Below are 17278 nucleotides of genomic sequence, written 5' to 3' on the forward strand. Positions count from 1 at the left end.
GAACAGTTTTAATTAGTATAATACCGAATGTTAATAAAAGATTTATGATACGGTTAAAAGTTCCAATGATCACAACAGGAAAAGGTCTGAAGTGCAGCAGTAGCAAGCAGTTAAAAATAAACAAATGCTCCCAAAGTGTCGAAATCCAGGGAGGGAGAAGGGTTTTCTGAGCGTGTCCTTGCACGAGGACAGCAGTCTGCAAGGCCAAAGGGGGAGCAAATGCAGGAGGGCCAAAGCTTTTCCTTGGCTTGGCATTAGCATTATTAGTATTAAGAAGTGACCAAATCCACTGCGTTTGGAAGGCAAGCCCCAGCAGGAATGGGATCCACTGCTTCCATGGATGCTGGGGACCTCAGGGTGGGAAGGAGCTCGGTGATTTTTTTGGATGTTGCCCAGATTTGGCTCCCAGCAGAGCTGCTCGGACTGAGCTCCCTTCCAGCTTGTTGCAGGGATGTGAAAGCCAGACGATCGGGTCTCCTCCCGCGTCCTCGTCGTGCTCCACACGTTTCCCGCGTCCTCGTCGTGCTCCACACGTTTCGCACGTGCTGGCTCCCGGCGCCCAGGAGGAGCAGGGTGACGTGGAGGCGCTCGGTATCCGGCTGCACCCTCCTGGCAAGCCGCGAAGCCTCTGTGTGTTTCAGCCCCAGGAGCTCGTTTCAGCGCTGGGGAACCTGCAGCCTTGGACACAGGTAGCAGCGAGAGGGTTTTGGCGTCTCCCCAGAGCCACACCAAGGTTCTCCCCTGCGTCTCACCAGCTCCTGTCCCACAGCCGTGTCCCAAGCTGGTGCTCCAGCTTCAGGAGCAGTTCTGAGGGTTTCCCCAGCCGCGTGGTCCTGCGGTGCCAGCTGCACTGGGCTTCTTTGCAAAAAACGTTTTTTTCCAGCAGTGGATGCATTTGGGAATATTAAATTGGGAATGCTTTTTTTTCCTCCCTTTTGGTCCTTAAGGATTCTAAGTTCCCCAGTGGTAAAGCCTTTGGGTGCTCAGGGTGCTAAGCCCTTTAGCCTGAGGCTCTGGTTGCCAAAGTGAATGCTCTGTACTGAAGACTTGTTTTATTATTATATTAATTTCACTATTATTTATCTTATTAATTTTATTCCTCTTGGAGAGTCTTATTTGAAAAATTGGAGCCCTGGTCCTAAGTTCAATGTATTGGTGCTGCCCAGAATCCTGCCCAGGGAGTTATTTGCTGGTCTCTGGAGAACAAATGAATGTCAGAGAATTACTGAATTGTTTGGGAAATGCGGTGATTTTATTCATTACAAAAATGCGTAATGTGACTTTCCTTATTTGCTTATTCCAGGGCCACAAAAGGAAACGCTGTATTTATTCTTGCTAATGTAGCAGTATTGATTAAGTCATAAAGCACATATAAATACATATTGACTCATATTACATTAAAGTATCTATCATTTACTTCTTATTCCTCAATAACACTACAGTTATGTTAAAAAAAAAGGGGGGGGGGCATTAGAATTGGCACTGCCCCAAGGAAAGTAGGAGCTGCCATCATTGTTAATATGGCTTTTTTGGCAAATCCCAGCTTTAAAAACGGTGGGAGTGTTAAAAGGGGAGGCCCACCCTGCTTGTCCCCTGGCAGCCTGCGGCACGTGGAGCTGCTCGGGTGCCCCCGTCGAGCGCGTGGCCACCTCCAACCGCCGTGACCGTGTCCGGAGCCCCATTCGTGCCCCCCGTACAGGGGTCCGCAGGCTTCACCCTGTGCTCAGAGCCCCCTTCGCTGCAAGCTGCACCCGCTCCGGATCGCTGCTGAAATGCAGGCAGGTTTTGTTCTGTTTTTTGGGGTTTTTTCCCCCCCAGAATATAATCTGGGAGTGAAATGCAAAGTGTTGAGACAGCCTCAAATCAGAATTCATGAACCTGCGCCCAAATCCCAAAGCGGAGTTTTGTAATACTTAAATTTCCCTCTTGCAGCTCATCAGTCTTATGTAAGAAATACGTGTGTATTTTTCAGCTGCAAGGGGGAAAAAAATATCCAGCCAAATCCTGTGCACGTGGCTGTTTTGTGCTTCTGCTTGTCTTTTCCTGATGCCGTAATTAGCCTAACGTGACACGCGATCCCTGCTCTTCCTAGAGCTCGTGCGCTAGCCTGGCAGAGCCAGCCCTGCTAGGTCTTACATGAGTTAATCACTGCTTAATGACTGCACGAGGTATCTTTATTTAACTGCATAAAGGGATTTAACTTTTCCTGTTAAGATACGACCATTGGCTTGTGTTTTGTTCATACTGGTCAACGTTTACCAAGGATCCAGGTGATATGCCTGTGTCAGAGCAGGCTCCTGTCTGCAGGAAAGCCATGAAGGAGGCCATTAATTAATCTATCAATCTATTAATCAGGGTTTATTGAAAAGCGCTGATGTGAGGCTGGCTGGTTGCTGCTGCAGAGCCCTATGCACAGCCGGTGTGGCTCTATCAGGACATTGCCCTGAGCTCTGGGAGTTGTTTGAAATCCTGGTGGGAACAAAACCTAGGAGCTGTGGGGAGATGGAGATGTTCCTCCCTGCAAATTGGGCCCGTCTGTGGAAGTCTGACCAGCACGTCCAAGTTGGGGCTGTGAGGGAAAGTCGCTTTCTCCATCCTCGTTTAGACTGGAAGCGTTGGAAGGCAGCTGGAGACCTTGGGTGCTTCCAGCCCAACACGGCTGCTGCACCCGTGGTGGTGAAGGTGGGTGCTCACTGGGGAAAGGTGGGTCCTATTACCCCATGTCCTCCCTCCTGCCCCAAAGGGAGGCTGCCAAAGCGAGCTGGGCACGTGCTGCGGTGAGAGAGGCACCCGGGGAGGAGTCCTGGGCACTGCAACTGGCTCTGTGCCTGTATGTGGGAAGCTCCTGGTGCTTTAGGTGGCCCTGCCTGCCGGGTACCCTCCCCCTGGTGCTGTGAGGGCCCTGCCGGGCTCTGTGCCCTTCCGAATCCCTGGGGAGTGAGCAGCAAGAGGCGCCTCCGGGCTCCTTTAGCATCAACCGTAATGGCAATTAGCGATCAGGCCATTAGGCGCCCTCGGTGCCTGCCAGCGGCTCCGGCGAGGAGCTGGGCTCCGCTCGCTCCTCGCGGCGTGGCCTGGAGCGCTCCGACAGCAGCTCCTGCAGCGTGAGCACCGGCGCTCTGCCGGCGCGTGGCGGGGCTGGCTGCCCGCGCGGCCACCAGCTTCGCGCCAAGGGTTTCCGCTGCATGGAAGCCAAGGGTTGCATTGCACCAGCCATGGGGCTGTGGGACCTGCTGGTGGCACCACCCAGGACGTGCAGCTCTAGGTGCTGCTGGTCCCAGAGGCAGGCGTGGGTGATGCCAGCACCCCAGGGACCGCTGAAACCCGCCGTGGTTGCAGAGGGAAGGGCCGCGCTGGGCTGAAGGTGCCTCCTGCCAGGCTCAGCCCTGCGGGCAGCGGTTCTCCCTCTCCTCACCTGCTCTCCCAAGTTGGAGCAACTAAAACTAACTTTGAAATGACGGCTTGAGGTCTGGGGAAGCCGTAAAGGCTCCCGGCTGCTCTGCGCTCCCTCCTGGGGAGCAAACACACTCCTACCAAGGAGATGAAATGCAGCGCAGAGCTCCAGCTTCTCCTCGGTTCCTCCAGCTCCCCAAGAAAGAAAGGGGAGGGAAAAAAAAAGAAGGATGGTTAATGTAATATTACATCAGATTGTACTCGGAGGAGCCGAAAGCCAATTTTGGGAGAATGTGAGCCAACCTACATTTAACTGGAATGCTAATATTTACTGTTGTGGAGATGTGGGCCTGCAGAATGGGTGAAGTCACCGGCTGGGGAGTAGAAGTCCAATTAGGTAGCGCTAATAGAGGAGGCGGCGATGCTTCATTGAGAGAAATTACTAAAATTGTACTTTTAGGACAGTCAATTAGCTGTGTTTTGACAAAGCAACAAAAAGATGAAACTGAAGCTCTTGGAAAAAAAAAAAGAATGAGAGAATTCGTCGGGAACATGTCTGTTTGGGGAATCCTAATACTTTTCGCTGAAATCATTAAGTGAAATTAAATACTATTTTAAACCAAAGGGATGGAATATCTAATTAAGATAGAAAAAAAGGCTTTGGGAAAGGGTATTGTTGAGGGGATTAGAGAAATAGTTTACAATTCCTGTTGACTGAGGTGGGGCCCCCAGAATATATTAGGCATATTAGTAATGGGGATGGGAAAAGTCTCTCGACAAGCTGATCGAAAGTTTTGGGAGGATTAACTCAGGGTGACTGCAAGGTTCCTGGATTTCACTGTGAAGTTTGGGATGGGAGCTGGGGAATTGTGGAGCGGAGCTAGCGGCCGCGTGGGGCTTCCCGCACGCGGAGCGGGTCCCTGTGCCCCCATGGGAGCTTTTCTGTACGGCAAACCAGGTCATGGCCCTTGGCCGGATGAGCTGTGCGGAGGGTCAACCCTAAAATGCGGGGATGCCCACAGAGAGGGGGGGTTGGGGGCGTTTTCTTGGTGTTGCTTTGGTTGTGTTTCTCCTAACGTGAGATCTAAGTGTCTGCTTATGTCTTGAGACAGCGTGAGGCTGCTTCAGATCCATGACTTCCATAGGCACTGAGACCGTGCGGATGGGCTGAGGTCCCTCCTGGTCCTTTCCTGTGAGTATTTGCCATGACCGGTCCCTTGAGCAATGTGCTGGCACAGGGGAATCGCCGTGTGGGGAAGCGTGTTTTCACATCCAGCAATTCCTGCTCTTAACCACCAGCTCCAGTAAAACTCTTCTTGCTCCAAAGTCTTTCCTTTTGACCTATATCACCATATTGTTTAGTTTGTTTGATATAGTGAGACAGTTAGTGAAATATTGCATACCATATTACATTAAAGAGAAATGTAACCTTCAATTGGTATCAGATGTGCACTTTGCAATAACTGCTATTAGTTGTCTATAAAACTCCTAGACATCATTAGATTTTTATTGCCATTAGATTATTTTACTTGGGGACGTATAGGAGGGGAGGTGATTGCAGGTCTTCGAGTGCTTACTGGGAAATATTTAACACAGAATGTTTTATTTATTAGCATAAAGAGACACAATGGATTGTTGGTGATTAAAGTGATGATACTGCTGCCATACTTGTCAAAAATATAGACCTAATTCAATAGAAAGGCGACAGTCAGTCTCCATGTTGATCTATGCTGAAGCAAACTGCCTCTGAAAGCAGTACAAAGCCTGAATTGGCCTCTTAATTTTATGCTCTAGGGCATAGTATAAAAAAGGGAATTCTTTCTAAGTGCCTGTAATTGCATGTTACCAGAACCTAAAATATAAGCCAAATTTTTGAAATTATAAGTGTTAAGCTTTCCATTTCAATTCCTGCCCCTCCTCCAAAAAAATAATCAAAACAAAAGAGAGCTTTAAAATGCCTCGCTAACCCACATCATTAATAAAATATACAGCGTACTTAGCCTTTAATTGCAAATGTACGTTTTGAAAGAAAACACTTATTTTAAAATAAACTGCGTCCTTCTCTCATAGCCAGCGCAGGATCCAGGGCCCTGCTCATTCCCTGCGCAGGTTCCTGCTGCGCCCTGGTTTGGAGCGGCACCTTCCAAATAACATTGCACATGAGTTTTTCCATCTCCTTGCATAGGGTGAGATGCTGTTTGTCTCACTTGGGGATATCTCAGGGTTTGCCTTTGGGTAAGCAGAGCGAGCTGGAAGGGATACCGGGTTATGGCCAACAGTCTGGACAGATCCCAGCCTTCCTGCTGGGCCTCCATGTGCACTGGACTGGAGGGGCCCTAAGGGTTTTCATGTGGCCTCCCAGGGCCGCCGTGTGCACTTGGTGGCAGGTGCCCTACGGTCTGTTGTGTGGCCTCTGTGCGCACTGGGCTGAAGGGGCCCAACAGGCTTTTGTGCAGCCTCCCAAGGCCCCCGTGCGTAATGGGTTGAGGGGGTTGTATGGGCTCTCTTGAGGCCTCCCGGGGCCTCCGTGCACACTGGGCCGGGGGGAAAGCCTGGACACGGTGCTCCATTCGTCTCCCAGGGCACCCGTGGCCTCGGACCACTGGCACATTTTAAGCTAAGTTGCCCATGTTGCTGATGCCTATGTAAAAACCCAGTGAGATCCTCGAGTCTTCACTGGAACAGTGTAATCCAGTTTGACATGCTGAGGCTGAGCATTTCCTCAGTGGGAAGCGCTCTGCTAGGTCAAAAGGGGGGTTTGGTTGGCACAAATGGGCTGGAACATCTGCCCTGAGAAGAGGCACACGTGTTCCCCCTCCATGCTCGTGTGGATCGGTGTTTCCAACTTTGCACCTCTCAGAGGACAGCAGGAAAAATATAAGATTAACCATTTTGTACACTTGATGGCTTCATTGGACAGGTAATAAATCAGTACAATTGAATTGGAGGAGATAGTGTTCAAATGCTATTATTCGTCTCTCCATTATTGGGCTGGGATCCTTGGACTGACTTAGAGTTCCTTGCACCTCCAGAATGCGCGTGCGTGATTAGATCTGGTCCTGGGCTTCCTCTGCTGAACCCGCTGCTCGGGCTCACACCTTCTGCTAGATTTCCCTCTTCTGGGGTCTGTTTTCCCTGTTCGTTATCTCCTTTCCGTGGTGTTGCTTGGTTATCTTGGCAGAGTGTGAGCAGACGGTCTCAAGCAATAGTGCTGGTGAAAGACTACGAATGAGTGGGCAGAGACCTGCCGAGAGCCGCAACGCGAGCGAGCGCGGCGGGTCTCCGAGGGCTGCCAGCTCCGGCTTTGGAGAGCAGGCCCTATTTCGTGTGCATCTGCCTTTGCTTTCTGGTAGCACGACGGCCAGAAAAGGGTCACTCAGGGCAGTCGCTGCAATCGGGGACGTTCATTTATGGGGGCTGCTCGGAGACCACTGAGCCCTTCACCCAAAGGAATTTCCCAGCGTTTCCTGCCCGATGCGGGTGATTATTCCCCATCTGTCCAGGAATGCTGATGGCACTGTGATGTCCGGTTGCTGCAGGAAGAATCCGCAGCAGTTTAAGAAATGCAAAAGACTAGATTTGACGTTGAACAAATGGGTTTGATGTCAGCCAAGTTGCTGTTAAGCTGTGCCTTCCTAAGTAAATGCTAAATCAAGCCCAAAGCGTTAGACTCTGCAAAGATTGATGCTGATTTTGAGGCGTCAAAAAAAGGTTTTCCTAACAAAATATTCAGTTTTTCACTACAATCTCTTATTTACAGGTCTTAATATTTTAGTGTTGCCTTTACATTGCAGCATTAAGGTGAAAATTATTTGTCTGTGAGTTTAAATCCTCAGATCCTCCTGGTATCTAGCTCTTCTTTCCTGGCCTGGATAATTTAATAAATTTCTACTTTGACATATGTAATTTTACAGTGCCCCCTGGTGTACATATTTCTCTAATGCATCGGGTTTGCTCATGAGCTCTTAGCTCTGACAAATACACCTGGCTTTAACAGCTTACAGTTATTTGTCCCTGTTGTTTGCCGTTTTTGATGATGTTTTAGATTTTTGTGTAGAAATTCAAGACTGATCCGGGAAACCTGCTGCCATGAACTCACCTCAAGCACTGCGAGAGCTTCAAGACTTCACATTAGTTAGCAATTGGTTAACAATTCTGCCTGTTTGGGGCAAAATCTGAGCCCCAAACTGTCACTGAAACAGTTTTGTGTTGTCAGTGACTGAAGAAGCGTGTGTTGGGGTTTATGACCTTCCTGGCGCTGCGGTGAAGCTGAGCAGTGTTGCTCACCTCTGTGTCATGCTGCCGAAGACACCAGGTCCCAGCACGTGAATGTGGCTGCAAAATGTCATCCTGTCTCCCCAGCGCCCTAACAAGAAGCAAGTAAACGAATCCCTGATGCATCTCCACTGACCTCAGTGGAGTCCTTGTATCTGGAGGGTGAGATTCCCCCACTGCTGACCAGCGCCATTTGTATTGTCTGAGAACCTGCTCCCCTGTTCCATTACGTGAAGTAACTTCTTTTTGCTTTTTTTTTTACAAAAAAACATCAGTTGTGGGAACTTAGGCCTACAAATATGACACTCTACCTCATAAATTAAGCCCCTGGGTGAAACAGTGGAGCCTCTGTCAGCGCCAAGCCATGCAGCCTGTGGTAAGCTATGACTACAGGGAGACACGTTGGGCAGTGGGGACCAGCAGAGCTCTGGCAGCTCCGCGGTGGCTTCTGGTGCCTCACTGTGGATGGCAACAAGGTATACTAAGTCTGGTGTCTTCTCAGCTGTCCCAGCACTCCCAGCGGACGGTGGTTTTGCTGTGGTGTGCTGTGGCTTCCTTTGAGATGGGGCTGGTGCAACCTGCTGCTGGGTGCCTTCATCATGGAAGGACATCCTGGTGGACCTCATGGGGCCCTTCCCAATGGGCAACTCCTGCTGGTGTCCTGCTAAGCTACAGCACAGCAGTGAGCCTGTGCCCAGGCACGTGGGAGATGGCCCTGTCACCTGCCAAGCCTCTTTGCTAGACAGGAACGTAGAGGAGTGACAAGCTGTCCTCCAAGGGAGCGTGGTGCAGTGGCAGCGCACAGACGGTGCTCGCGTTAGGAGTGTCAAGGGCTAATTGAGCTGTCAACAGCTTGCTATTAACGCCCTTCCTAGGACAGACCTTTCCACCTTGCAGCCCTGCTGGCCAAGAACCTGGTGGTGTTTGTGGCTCTTGCTGAGGTGACAGAACTGGCAGATGACAAGGTAAGTGACTGAAGAGGGTTCCTTTTTAATTAAATGTTGAAAACCACGGGTTTCCAGATTCTAGAAGAAATGAAAGAAGCATTGAAAAATCATCTCTTTCTTCCTGAAGAACCTGGAAAGCCTATTTATTGTGAAGGAAGTTCTAAGCTCTTTAGAGAACTAGCAACTGATGTGGCCCCAACCACTGGCAAACCTATCGCCTGCACTCAAAAGGCTGCACTGCATGAGAGGGTACTACTGCTGACCAGAGTTTCCACTGGGTGTGGGAAATACTGAGAACCACACGGGAGGTCCATGTGTTTTTCTTTCCTCATTTAGGAGTCAGAGGACTTGAGCCCATTGTATATAATTGCGTTGAAGATTAATTCACTATAAGATTGAGCTGTAAGATAAGATTATGATAATTGTATGAATACTTCGGGATATTTCTATTTTGTTCCACTATCTGCTGCAAATTACCTCTAGCAGTAAAACCTGGAGACCCCCTCTAAAGTAGTTTTCCCATTTAAGACATTGTACAAACATATAGGAGTGTCTGCCATGAAATAAAGAAAACAAAACTGAACGGCCTTCCATATATAGGAGTGTTGGGCCGCTCAGAATATCCTACACATTTATTGCTAGACCTGAAACCATACTGAAAGACTTCAGCATCTCATCACCCTTGAGACTGAACCTGATTCTGGACCCAGTTTTTTTAAAGAGTATGAACACTGGGCTGGTGGATAACTTGGATTTGAGGGATGCTAAGGTCCAGGTTTCCTTGGAATATCTGGAATTCCAAGCTGGAGAGTACCTTGCCATAGTTCCTTGGTTCAAGGACTTCCCGAGCTAGAGAGTGGAGTCTTTTGTTTACCATTCCTTGACTGAATTTTCTCTTCCCATGTGTGTGTCCAATGCATGTAAAATTCTGGTGTTTTTTTGTGGCTTTTGGAGATTTTTGTGGGGTCTTATTTGCCGGGGCAGAAATGGGGAGCTGCCTGTCTGCTTATTGTTCTAAGTTGAGAAACTAGATGATGATGCTGACCATGGTTGACATGGTCTCTTAACGTCTGTGTCACCAGCTACACATGCCAATGGAAATTTGGGGACAAAGATGGCTGGTTTTCACATGACTTACTTAAACAACACGTGAGCAAGGTGGGACACAGTAGAGGAGCCAGGGAAAGGGAGGCTTTTCTCACCCTAAGCGGATCTTTTGAACGTGGAAGCTGTGATAGTTGTTCAGTCAGGCTGGAAAGACTCACTGATTGAGCCAAAAAGGATCTGGCGCGCAGCTCAGGGATGTTTTTTTTGGCCTGAAAGTTAATTTTGATCATCTCATCCAGGCAGTTCAGAGGTCTGGAGCTGGGCCTGAGTGCCCTCAACTTCCATCACTCAAAAACTACTGGTCAGTGCCCTCTATAGCATTAAAGTGTAGATGGAAACAGACTTGCAAACCCAGTTTGGGAGACCTGGAAGATGGTGAGAAATGTGTGAAGCAAGGCAGACAGGTCTTTAAGAAGCTGATTTGTGGGTCACTAGATGGTGCTGTTGATCTTGAAATGAGAACAGAGCACTTTGAGAGCAGGAAACCTGAGTTTGCACTCAGAAGATCAGTCCGAAGTTGTAGCTGATGGACACTGTCTCACATGCTTCCGAAACAACATAGGAACCTAAATGTCATGCTCTGCAAGGGAGGCTGCAGAGACCAAAGGGGTACAACAAACTACAGCAAGCAGCAAAAACACAGGAATTTGGCAAGCACGTGTTGTGTGGCCCTACTCCATGGCCTTAGCTCTGCCCTTCCCAGAGCCAAAGGGCAGGTGGGAAGACTACCTTAGAACTTGGACTGCTAAAGAAGTAGGTGTGACAAGTTGCCATCAGAACAGGCTGGTTTGTGGTGTGGCAGGGCACCGTTTCTGACCAAGTTTAGGTGTTTAACAAGTAAGGGAGTGCAGGGAGCTGCTGCATTTTAAGAGCATTTTGCTATAACACCTTTTGGACAGGCAGTGACATTTTTTCCAGAAAATTTTAAGAAAACAGTGCAAGCAGAGACCAGCCTGTGCTAAGACATTCCCTGGATTCAGGGTTCCTGCAGAGGAAATGGTGACCGGGAGTGCTGAGAAGATGCTCGATCTGAAACTTTGCTGCAAATAGCATGAATGTGCACATACCGGACTGCTAAAAATCAGGATATGTCCTGATTACATGCAGCTTAAGCAGCAGAGATCCTCATTTGGTAAGGTCTGACCTGAATACCGGAAAGATGTGGTGAAAATGCTCAGGATACTGTTTCCTGTGATTTTTGTGGGGCACATATTCTCCCTGTTTTTCAAGCCAACTCTTGCCTTTCGTCCCTACTTCAGGTTGTACAGCTCAATGGAAGAAACATCTTTTTGGAATCCTTCTTCTTTACTCTTAGCATCTAATTCCATTGACATGCAGAGCCCAGGTCCTGGTATGTATGTTTGCGTGAGCTTTGTTGGTATGGTCAAGTCGGCACAAAAATTCAGCTTTCACTGGTTATTATTGCAGACAACTGGCTGCAATCTTGGGCAGCATCCATCTGGGGCTGAGCAGAGCCATATCTGAACCTCAGCTATATCCAGCAAAAATAGTTGTACCATTACTATTGCGATGCTAACACCTGGTGTAAACTGCATGCATAACTTTGTTTCCCATCACTATACAATCCTGAGTGCCTTCTTTTGCGTCATCCTGGGTTGTCTATCCTCCTCTCTTTTAGGGATGAAACTCTGCAATAGAGCCTTAACATGAAAAGGCTTCCTTAAAAACTCTATACATGATTATAGAAGAGAAGGAGCAGTACCACTATGCTCTGTCATTGGCACACGAACCTAGGCATTGGCCTCTCTTGGCTTTCTTCCCAATAAGCAACTTTCTGCCCTGCTGAAGGATCTTCTGGTACAAACCATCACCCAGCTCTGCATATCTGTTGTGTTACAGGAAAGGTAGGGGATGGAGCAGTAGAGTAAACAGACCATGTATCCATGTAACCGTGTATCAAAGAACACACAGTATAGTAAACAAGGAGGATGAAGAGAACGTCCAGTGGCCACTCATAGCAGACTCAGAGGTTAGAAGAAAAATGCAGGTAAGAAGATAAAGGGATAAATGTGGTTTTCAATCACATTTATCTGTCCCAAATTGACTTCAAGACTACCTGGAAATAGGAGGAAACTATAGCTCTGAGGCACAAGTCTCCGCAGAGGCAGGCCGTGGGGCAGGGCCTGCAGCCCGTGCCCGTGTCTCGGGCACGGTTTGGGCTGAGGCCCTGCCCTGTTCCAACAGCTCGAAGGATGCGATGCCGCTCGTGCCGATTCCGCTCCCAGCGGGCAGCGCTCTCACCCTTCTGGAAGGTGCCACGTTACCCTCCATAGGGTACAGGGCAAGGTGAGAGGCTCCACCGCTGACAAGCATTTTATGCGGAGAATTTGCTCACTTGCTGTCATCCAAGGAAGTCTGCTGAGCTGCTCATGAGAGAGAAAAGATGTTGGTCGTGAAATAAACAGATTTATTTGTTACTGAATAGAAAGAGAATTTTGTTTTTTAAAAATAAAGCAGTTTTTCCATTTTACCCTTTCAAAAACCAAACAAAATGTTTTATCAGCCTTAATTTTTAGCTTGCTTTTACAGAATCTATATGATGCAGAATTAAAGTTTTAATATTCTTTCAAGCAAGTTGCAGAGTGTCTACAAAAGAACTTGCAGTGCTCTGGAATTAGCTGAAGAGGATGCTGAGATGCTGGCAGTAGTAACAGTCATTTAAAGCAAATGAAAAATAATGTTATACTATGGATAACTTGTTTGGGCTCACCTTGTGCAACCTGTTCTTGCCACAGCCTGAGTACTGTAGCTAACCAGTAGTTGCTTTAGGCTAAGTTGAAAGATTTGGATTTTCAGATTTGAAAGCATGTTGGGTGTTTTGTTTCAAGGAAGGATAAGTGCTTTAATGCCTTTTAGAAATTTGGCCCCCAATTCTCTGGGGACTAGAAATTATTGACTGGTGAAAGGGGGAGGCATCCTGGGCAGGGATTATGTGGCAGCCATGTGGCAATTTAGCTGCAGGTTGTATCATGATGTCAATTAAGGTTGCATAAGAAATCCTAATTCTTCCTGTAACCCCGACAGCTTGATTGTGCAACTGTCCTGTGGCTTTAGCACTGATTAAAAAGCCATTTTCTAGACTTTGTAAAAGGTTACTAAAAAGAGAATTTTATTAAGGGGAACTGTGTTGACTCCGATTTCTACCTCAGCCCTCCCTCTACAGCTATTTCTAAATGGCTTTTCAGCTAGGCGGAGTCTTACACAGTGTAGACTTGAGCAGAGTAAAATGATCGATATTGTAATGGACTTCTCATCGTAGTACATGACAAATAATAAATGTCATGATATATGGCAGTCTTCCTAAAGCCCTATGGAGCCAAATGGGATGCAGAAAGCGCGTATCTTCTACTTCCTACCCTTGCTTTGCCTCCCTGCGTCCCTCCTTTGTTTCCTCCCGCATTTTTTTCCCTGGTAATGGAGAAGTGTAATTGAATTAAAAGCGACTCCCAACGCCCGAGAGCGGCTGCTGCCTCGCGCAGGAGCGGGTGGGTGTCTGGGATCGTGGCCTTTCCAGCCGCTTTGCCCAAGCGGTCGTGCCCCGACGCTGGCGCTGCACCAGGCGCCCGCGCGTGCGAGCGGCTGCAGCGCCCTGGCTGTGCCTTATCCACCCGTCCGCTCCGCTTGGACATGGCGCCAAAGCCGCACTTCAAATGTGGATAGTAGTTATGATTTTCAAGCCAAATCAAACACTCCTATCTGTGTTGGTGCAGCTCTGCCGAAATGCCTTCTCCAATCCTGATGCCTGTGTTCTGCCAGTGCCACCAGCTGCCACCCTGAAGGAGCTTTTCCACTCCTCCTGTCCCTCAGATCCCCACGTCTCCCCTATCCTGGATTGTCAAACTGCCACTCTTCCTACATTAAGGGCCCCTCTTGGAATTAATTGCTTCTAAAGATAATAAGGAATGAACCAAACTAAAGGTCTGGGAAAAAAAAATAAATAAAGAATAAACACTGTTCCTTCTCTGGTTTCCTAAGAAGGTTTTAAGCAGAGTAAATTGGAAAGATTCTTAGTGATGCTTTTATGATCGCTTTGTTCTTATCCCGAAAATTGACTCAGGGGAGCTGTTTGGGCCACACTCAGCCAAATGCCAGAGGTCTCAAATTTCTGCAAGCTCCATATAAATGGCTGGCTGAGGGATACGGTCTCTTTTTTTCTTTTTCCCTCCCTCCCTAACTTGCAGGAAAAAAGAAAGTTAATTTACCTCTAGACACTAGAGAGAACTGTACAGAGTGATTTTAGGCACCCTAATCATGACATTTCAGCGGGATGCATGAACAAGGAATTCTTAGCTAACCTAAACAGCAAAACAAAGCTCACAGAAGATGAAAGTAGGGACAGGCCACCTGGTAGCAATATATGAATGTCATCATAGGGATGTTACTAGGAAAGACAAGACCCATTTGAAGTTTAATATGGCAAGGGATGTCAGGGACTGCAGGAGGGGCTTCTTTAACTACAGCAGTAACCAAAGGAAGACCAGGCAGAATGTGGGACTGCTACGGAGTGGGACAGAGGGACCGGTGACAATGCTAGAGAGAAGGCACGGACACTGAATGTGCCTTTGCTTCAGTCTTTGCTGATAGGACCAGCCCTCAGGAATCCCAGACATGGACTCCACAGAGAAAATCTGGAGAAAGGAAGACTTTGCCTTGGCTGGGGATAAGGTTGACTTCAGTTAAGCTCTTCACACTATCTCCCATAACATCCTCAGAGGCAAGCTTAGGAAGTGGGAGGTATATAAGTGAACCGGCTGAATGGCAGAGCTCAGAGAGTTGTGACCAGTGGCACAAAGTCTAGCCGGAGGCCTGGAGCTAGCAGTGTCCCCCAGGAGTCAGTACTGGGTGTGAGTATTCCTCAGTGACCTGGATGAAGGGACGGGGTGCACCCTCAGCGAGTTTGCTCATGATACAACATGGGGAGGAATGGCTGATACACCAGAGGGCTGTGCCATTCCGAGGGATTTGGACAGGCTGGAGAGATGGGGGAACCTTGTGAAGTTCAGCAAAGGTAAGCGCACAGTTCCACACCTGGGGAGGAATAGCCCCAGGCACCAGTACAGGCTGGGGGCTGCCCTGCTGGAGAGCAGCTCTGTGTAGAAGGACCTGAGGGTCCTGCTGGGCTAGAAGTTGGTTATAAGCCACCAATGTGACCTGGTAGCCAAGAAGGTCAAAGCTATTGTGGGCTGCACTAAGATAAGCACCACCAGCAGGTCGAGCCTGGAGAAGACTGAGGGAGGATCTTATCAATGTGCGTAAGTATCCAAGGGCAGAGTGCAAAGAGGATGGGGCCAGATTCTCCTCAGACAGGACACGAGGCAACGTGCACAAACTGAAACACAGGAAGCTCCACCTGAACATGAGGAAAAACTTCTTTACTGTGTGACTGAGCACCAGATCAGTGCCCAGAGAGGTTGTGGAGTCTCCGTCCTTGAGATATTCAAAACCCATCTGGACACAATCCTAGGTAATGTGCTCTGGGTGCCCCTGCTTGAGCAGGGACTAGATGATCTCCAGAGGTCCCTTCCAACCTTAATCATTCTGTGATCCCTGGAGCTGCCACATTATCAGATAGCAGCTATGAAACACAAGATGCAGGAACACAACCTGCATCACGTCTCTTGTCCACAGACAGCTTGCTTTGTTTCTCTTTTGATACCTAGGCCTTTTTTAAGATTAAAGGTTTTCTGTACCATCATGACGGTATCTCTGTTTTAAGTTTACCTCCTGGCTTTAATCTCAGGATGCTGATAACGGAAGGTTTACTCTCCAAATTATTACTCATAGTAAAACTTCAAGAGCAAAAGTCATGAAGAGGGCTAATACCAGTAGGTATTAGAGGGCTAGCACCAGTACAGGCTGGGGACCGACCTTGTGGAGAGCAGCTCTGCAGAGAAAGATCTGGGTGTCATGGTGGATGATAAGTTGACCATGAAGCAGCAGTGTGCCCTCGCGGCCAAGAAGGCCAATGGAATCCTGGGCTGCATTAAGAAGAGCATCTCTAGCAGGTCGAGGGAGGTGATCCTGCCCCTCTACTCAGCCCTGGTGAGGCCGCATCTGGAGTATTGTGTCCAGTTCTGGGCTCCACAGTACAAGAGGGATGTGGAGCTGCTGGAGAGAGTCCAGCGCAGGGCTACAAGGATGATCAAGGGCCTGGAACATCTGCCCTATGAGGAGAGGCTGAGGGAGCTGGGCCTGTTCAGCCTGGAGAAGAGAAGGCTGAGAGGGGATCTAATCAGTGTCTATAAGTACCTCAAGGGAGGGAGTGCAGAGGACGGGGATGGTCTCTTTTCAGTGGTGGCCACTGATAGGACTAGAGGAAATGGCCGGAAACTGAAACATCAAAAATTCCATAGGAACTTAAGGAAAAATTTCTTAACAGTGAGGGTGACAGAGCACTGGAACAGGCTGCCCAGAGAGGTTGTAGAGTCTCCTCTGGAGATCTTCAAAACCCGCTTGGATGCAGTCCTGTGCCACGTGCTCTAGGTGTCCCTGCGTGTGCAGGGGGGTTGGACTAGATGATCTCTAGAGGTCCCTTCCAACCCTAAGCATTCTATGATTCTATGATTCTATGAATACCAAAGCGGGAACATAAAAATGACAGGGAAAAGACTGTATTGTCCTTGCAAATGTTCTCCATTTTCCCTGGTGATTTCTGCTTCTTCAACACCTTTTCTTTTATAAAACTCTTAAATTTGGCATTGTAAAAAGACCAGGTGCAGATTTAACTACTTGCAGTTTTACTAACTCTTTATTAATTCTTACTTGTACCAGGTAAGTGAAATTTTAGGTAATTCTGCATTTTCAGGTCCATGTAATGAGCTATGTTGATTAGGATCACTTCTGTTCCCTTAATTGCTACCTGCAGTTGCCTTATGAGTGTTCATGGTTTGCTCTGTCACACACTCAGAGCTAAAGATTGTTGCACGCAGCAAATGTGCCTGTAGGGTACGAATGAGCTGTGTGGGCTGATGAACAAAGACGCAGTGGAGGAAGAAATACCGCTTGCACAAAAGAAGTATTTCAAGAGGAACACAGAGCATGGGCTGGAGCAAAACGTAATGCCCCAAACCTGCTGTAAAATTCTCTGTGCTCCTGTCACCTCTTCCCTGTTCCCAGCACGAGTTCCCCCATTAACAGTTGCTTCTGGCTGCAAGTCTTTGCCTCGAAACATCTATTTCTCGCTGACGTGAACTGAGTCTCCAGAGAGGTGACTCTGGTCCCGTACCCATGATGTCCACACACATATTCCTGTCTGCAGGAATTTGCAGTCTGCAAATTAATTAATGTTTCTGCTGTAGGATACAAAGGAAAAAAAACTGCTAGATTTCTTTGATTTTACTTCAATACTCTTAATAGTCACATGTTACCATTATGCCTTGTAAAAGGGAAGGAGCTGGTAGGAAAATGAAAAGAGAAATAGGAAAAAAAAGTGCAGTTTTGGCTTGTACCAGCATTTAGGAATCAGCTGTAGGTGGGAGGTGTTAGTCAGAGCCTCTCGGTGACCTGATGTCCCCGGTGAGGCCACATGTGGAGAA

This window comes from Tinamus guttatus, unplaced genomic scaffold, assembly GCF_059628265.1.
Source record: "Tinamus guttatus ecotype Peru unplaced genomic scaffold, ASM5962826v1 Tinamus_guttatus_pri_ptg000155l, whole genome shotgun sequence".
Classification (NCBI taxonomy): domain Eukaryota; kingdom Metazoa; phylum Chordata; class Aves; order Tinamiformes; family Tinamidae; genus Tinamus; species Tinamus guttatus.